This window comes from Octopus bimaculoides, chromosome 14, assembly GCF_001194135.2.
Source record: "Octopus bimaculoides isolate UCB-OBI-ISO-001 chromosome 14, ASM119413v2, whole genome shotgun sequence".
NCBI lineage: Eukaryota > Metazoa > Mollusca > Cephalopoda > Octopoda > Octopodidae > Octopus > Octopus bimaculoides.
This window is the reverse complement of record NC_068994.1, coordinates 6,704,824-6,711,291: the sequence shown is the minus strand read 5'-3', so window position 1 is coordinate 6,711,291 and position 6,468 is coordinate 6,704,824. Positions and strand designations below refer to the sequence as shown.

General features: G+C 38.2%; 1 long non-coding RNA gene across 5 annotated transcripts in view; it reads right to left on the bottom strand.

Moving 5' to 3' along the window:
- The window catches only part of LOC106873396 (uncharacterized), a 15,730-nt gene that overhangs the window by 3,688 nt on the left and 5,574 nt on the right, over positions 1 to 6,468 (bottom strand). The window contains exons 2-4 of one of the 5 annotated variants that reach the window (XR_001409867.2): positions 4,681 to 4,793; positions 2,014 to 2,738; positions 385 to 507 (exon numbers count right to left, since the gene is read on the bottom strand). This is a non-coding gene — a long non-coding RNA (uncharacterized LOC106873396). The remainder of the gene's footprint in view (positions 1 to 384; positions 508 to 2,013; positions 2,739 to 4,680; positions 4,794 to 6,468) is intronic. The other 4 variants (XR_001409868.2, XR_001409866.2, XR_001409869.2 and 1 more) reach the window with 4 other exon arrangements.

Below are 6,468 nucleotides of genomic sequence, written 5' to 3'. Positions count from 1 at the left end.
CCCGAGATCGTCGTCGCACCTCCCCTCCACTAATCCTCTATAGAACGCTTTTGTGGAATCAAAGTTGCACAAGATTGGTCCCGGACGGCAGAGTTGCTTGAGAGCAACGCGACACTCGCGGTGCCATTCGCCGAGCCTAGGTCTCTGTTTAATCCACGACTGCAGTTCGGCTAAGGAGACGAGCTGCGGGAAAGCGCGCCGCACAAACGGCGACCACACCTGTTCACCGTCGTCTAGGATAGATAGATAGATAGATAGATAGATAGATAGATAGATAGATAGATAGATAGATAGATAGATAGGACAGAAAGACAGACAGACAGATACATGTTGCATATTGTAAACATTGAGAAATTCAAATGAAATATTGCGGACAACACAAACCTTCCGTCGGTCCCAGGTTTGTGGATGGACTTCCGAAGCTCCGGAGTTTGTTTGTAATGTAATCCAGTAACAAAGCTTTTCATTCAGTAAAAACCTAGAAATTTTTCAGTTTTCTCGGAGCCGCTTCAAAAGACACAAATTTAATAATTATAATAATAATAATAATAATAATAATAATAATAATGATGATGATGATGATGATGACGATGATGATGATGATGATGCTGACCAGTACATGGAACAAATAGGGGCTGCAATAAGGGTGGAGCACTTGCAGAAAACAGCACGGCTTGGAACCGCTCGAATACTCCGGAAGGTGCTGGAAAAATAAGGGGTGTTACCTTAGTTCACTAGTAAGTGAACAGCTGACACCGTAGTACATCTCCAGCGTTAGAAGCTGTGCAAAGGCAATAATAATAATAATAATAATAATAATAATAATAATAATAATAATAATAATAATAATAATGATGATGATGTTTTCAAATTCTGGCTCAAGGCCAGCATCTTCGGAGCAAGGGTAAGTCGATTACATCGACCCCCAATGCGTAATTGGTACTTGTTTTATCGACCCTGAAAGGATGAAAGACAACCGTTTGGTGCGTGACATTTATATATATTGTCATCACCATCACCATCATCATCAATTGATGTCTGTTTTCTATGATGGCATGAGTTGGACGGCTCAACAGGATCAGATGAGACACAGGACCACTTCGAACTTCGATGCTTGCTCTGGCATGGTTTCTACGGCTGGATGCCCTTCCTAACACCAACCCTCTTTACAGAGTGTACTTAGTGCCATTTTTTTTCGTAGCAACGGCATTAGTAAGGTTACCAACAAACTCGCAAGCCCAGATTCCTCTACAAGGAGTGGAGTAAGGTAGTATGAAGGACGGTGGCTTGGTGCCTTTTGCTGAAGAGATTAAAGTATGATAAGAAAGGAATAGGAGTCTTACTGTAGAGAAGACACATGACTATCTCAGCTGGAAAGAGAGATGAAAAGATGCTGGTGATAAGGTGTGAGTGGATTTGGTAGAGGGGAAACTGAGAAGAAGCCCGCCGTAAATGTGTGGGGGGTGGGGGGGGGTCTTTGTGTCTGTGTTTGTACCTCACCACTGCTTGATAACTGGTGTTGTGTTTACGCCCCCATAACATAGAAGTTGGGCACAAGATAAAATAAGTACCAGGCTTTAAAAAATAAGTAGTGGTATCGATTCGTTCGATTGAAATTCTTCAGGCGGTGCCCCAGCATAGCCGCAGTAAAAGAGAAACGGTATTTAGAATGATGGGCAACCCTCATGGCAGGAAAAGTATTAAAAAAAAAACTAAAGTGATATTTTCCCTGCAGGAATATTATTCATCGGTGTTTGATTTCTGTAAAGGTAACTCTTATGTTTAAGGTTTCATAGTACAATGTATTTCACAAACAGTTTTTTACGCGTTATCAAATATTTTCGAAAGTGAAAAAGAAAAAAAAAGAAAAAGAAAACCTTGTCGCCCTAACTCTCTCAGAATTATACAGGTAGCCATTTTGATACCCAATTTGGTACCCATTTTAAGTCGGGTCGCTGCCTAGAAATTCGGAACCACTGATTTCCACGCTAGTATATGGAGCAGATAACTTACCTGGCCTTGTTTTTTTAGTGTAACTATTTCTTTGATCCAATTGCTTCCAGTAAGTCAAAGGTTTGTCCGCTGTTTCGTTGCAGAACCGAGGATTCGTATCGCCTTTAACAGGCCAGTAATTTTGCTTTGCTTCCTGGTTTCCTTTATTGGTAAGTGATGGCAGTAGTAGTAGTAGTAGTAGTAGTAGTAGTAGTAGTAGTAGTAGTAGTAGTAGTAGTAGTAGTAGTAATAGTAGTAGTAGTAGTGGAGTTATTGATAGGTGTAGTAATATAACAGTGAGTTGTAAGCGTTAGCTAATGCCAGCAAAGACAGGATCGTCTGCTTTATACAAAAAACGTGATGGCGGCAGGAAAAGAATTGCTTGGCGTTAGAACAGAGAATTAACTGCAAAACGCTGAATACTTTCTGCTAAATTCTCTCAACTGCAATAGTCTTCTTTTATTTATTTATTCGTTTTGTTTATTTTGTTTTGTTTTGTTCGGTTGTTAGGGTATATTTTTTTTTAACATCGATATTCATAAAATGGATTGGGGGTTAGAAATCTCATTCGCGAATAACAGATTTGCAGTTTTCAGTTTCGTATTTCTTAGTTCTAATATCTCGCTTCATTTTTCAGAGGTCCTATGTAAATATATATCAGTAATATACTGGTATGATTCAGCCGTGTGTTATTTACGTTAGAAGTTGAGCTTTTTCCCTAGGTATCCGTCCATCAATTTTATTACCTTCACCATATAAAGAAGAAAACTAATTCACTGAAGTTTGCGTGTGTATAGATAGATATAGATAGATAGATAGATAGATAGATAGATAGATAGATAGATAGATAGATAGATAGATAGATGTTTCTATACAAGTTTATCTAGTGTTTATATATGTGTGTTTAAGAGTCGTGCGTAGAGATGTATGTATAAAGACATGTACATATATATATATGCAGACGTACTTATATAGATGTGTGAGTATAGATCTTGTCTATACAGATTTGTCTATATAGATAACGTATGTATATTGATGTATTTGTATGTGTTTGTGTCAAAGAGTTTTATATATATATATATAGATAGATGTATGTATAGATGTGTATATAAAGATATTTAGATATATACAGACATATATAGATAGATGTATGGATGGGTCTATACAAATATGCCTACATAGCTTTGTCAAGGTGGTGCGTGCATAATATGTCTATATAGATATTTCTGTGTAGATGAATGTATTTCGGTTTTCAAGTAAAATTTGGTCGCAATTTGTTGTATTTTTGTTTTGCTTTTTTTTTTTTGGTCAAAAGACAGTAAACAACGTCTCAACGTCGCTACCTGTCTATCTTTCTATCTGCTAACGTATTTATATATTTTGAGTAACGCTAGTTTATTTATATCTTGAATTGCAATATTACAACTGAAGGAACTTGAAATGTTGTGAGTCATGGAAGATGTGCTTTAAAGAACGTGATTCAAACACATTTGGAGAGATTTAGCGAGGGACATCAAGTGAAAGAAAGAGAGAAGGAAGGAAAGAAAGAAAGAAAGAAAAAGACAAAAACAAACAAACATAAAGGATGAATGAAAGAATGGAGGAAACAAAGAAATAAAGAAGGAAAGAGCGAATGAAAGCATAGCACAAGAAAAAGAAAAGAGAGAAAGACAAAGAAAAAAATCAACAAGAACAAAGTTTGAAAGAAAGGTAAGGGAAAAGAACTAGAAAAGAAAGACAGAAAACGAACAGAGGAACGACAGTAAGAAAGCTAGAAACAGAAATACAAAGAGAACAGAGATTGGATGAGAAATAATATTGCTTTGGCTTAAGTATTGACACTGAAGAAAGTATTATTTGGATGATATACATTATATATAGCAAGAGACGTGGTCAGAGACTGTGGTATGGTGAAATTGAATCAAATTTCACTGTGGAATCATTTTTTTTAATACTTAAAATCACACACACACACACACACACGAATTAACTGTTTATATCACTTATCATTTATTCATTGCGGTGTCGAAATTTTCGTAGCACAACTGTGACCTACTCAATGACGTATTTTCAAGCGGTCGTGGTGATGGTATGACGGAAATTTCGATACTTCAACATCCATGCATCCATTTTCGTTGCCCCTTATCCCTTGGGAAGTAGAATTAGAGATAGAAACCCCAGCCACTTCCTCCGTAGGGTCCAATGAGAAGCAACCGTCGTTACACCTGTCTGGATTCCCAAATGTGTCCAACGTAGACAATGGATATTATCTAGCCATCTTGTTCTCAGTCTATTCCTAAGTCTCCTCTTGTTTAGCTCAGCTTGAAGAATCCGTCTTGCGATTTTTTCCTGAAACGTTCTAATCACATGTCCGCGATCCTATGACCGCGAGTCCGATGCCCTAACCACTGGGCCATTGCGCCTCCACCTGGGGTATGTAATACATTGCCTAAATACTAATCTTGAGAAGTTAGGCTTCTCAAAACCAGAAAGGAGAAAGCTGATTCCAAGACTACAGATCCAAGCCATCACTGGAACTGTAAAAATCTGTAAAACTTTCCATGAGTTTATCATCTGAGCATATATGAGCATGTCTAGATATGTAGCTATATGCATGAGAATACATACATAGAAGAAAACATACAAATCTGCACATATACATACATACATACATACATACATACATACCCTGTTGATGTTGAAATGCGACTGAAGAAGCTTTGGATCAAGGTTACAAACTGGCTCTTTCTCTATTGGCAAGAAATCTTGAAATAAAACTGGATAGTGACATGCATACATACCTACATATACATGAAAATGAAAAAAAAATATGCGAAATCCATAAACATAATAATGAAGACGTGGGGAAATGGAATTGTAAAGTTGGATCTATGTATACATCATGGACACACAAGGAAAAAAACAAGCGTCGAATATATAGTACAAGTGACCATTTAACATCCTACTACTATCTCCTCCTCAACCCACAAGAGTAAACAAGAGAGACAGAGACAGGCAGAAACAAGGAAAATGCCCCTTGTATTTGAATACTATGCAAATATTCTTTTTAAAAACTTTTCTTTTAATTTTTCCAAAATTTAATTGTTTTCCGTACTGAAACCGGTACTGAAATGTTTTTTATAAAATTATTTTAGCATTTTCTACCTTCACTTTTTTTTTTTTTTTTTTCATGTATGTATATAAGGAGCACTCCGTTGGTTACGACGACGAGGGTCCTAGCTGATACGATCAACGGAATAGCCTGCTCATGAAATTAACGTTTAGCTCCACCGCGTGCCACCTTGAGCAAGTGTCTTCTACTAAAACCTCGAGCCGACCAAAGCCCTGTGAGTGGATTTGGTAGCCAGAAGATGGTTGACGTTTCAAGTGCCCCGATTAGTAACCGTTAACTGTTGAATAACATATTTAGAATACCTGAGATGTTCGTCGTTCGTCGTTTGGCAGAGCTTATCACTAGTTGTGTTTTGGCTTCGATGCCAGGGCCTTGAGGACAGACGTTTATCGCAGGCTGAAATCTCTTGTCTGTTTATTATCGTGGTGAAGCTAAGTCACCTAACAGAATCGAAGAGAGAGATGTGTGCCGCGGTGGTTTAGTTTGGTGTACATAGAAAGTCGTGTTGACGCTGGTGGAGATTGATGCTTGGTAGTAATCATGTTGGTCATGACGATGTTGCTGGTTAGTAGTCGTAGACTCGTGTTGCTGATGTGGCGACGGCGGTGGTCAGCGTTGGCTGGACGAAGCCGTTGAAGTGGTCGCTGGCTGATTGTTGCTGCTGCTGTCGTGTGGTACACGGGACAGTCTCTATGGCCGTATTTGTTCTTTAGTCGGGGTTCACCAGTTATAAGTTGGTAGTCCAGAATTCATGCTGCGTTTTTCTTCGTCGGGGGTCACCAGTATAGGAAAGTTGGTTATACATCATTAGATGTATACCTGACTTTCCTATATAAAATTAAAGAATATAACGGAACGCTGAACTCCAGACTATCAACTTAAACAACATTTATTCAGGTGGTAAATATATACATCTTTAGTTCTTGTTGTTACAGCTTCTGTTGTTGGGACGTTGTTGGGAGGTGTGAGCGAGCTGTCGAGCGTAAGTCCGAAAGATGTAGAGAGACAGCTTAACACGTAAAGAGGCTGTCTCCAGAGTTCGAATGTTAGAGACACTCTTGACACGTCCATTGCTCTATGCTGGCCAGCAAGAAAGAGAATGAATTGAGCGGGAACGCTTGGTTGTTTAATTCTACGCATGCGTGAGACTACGCATGCGCACGGCGTTACTACAACTTCAACATTTAAATTTAATTTGCCAAAATATTTTTGTCGCTTTGAGACTGCGACCTGATATATATATATATAATTTTAAAATAGGACAAAATCTTTATAAAAATTTATCAAGTAGTCAGCGTGAAAAAACATCGCAAGTTAAAGACGGAATATACATACATACACAC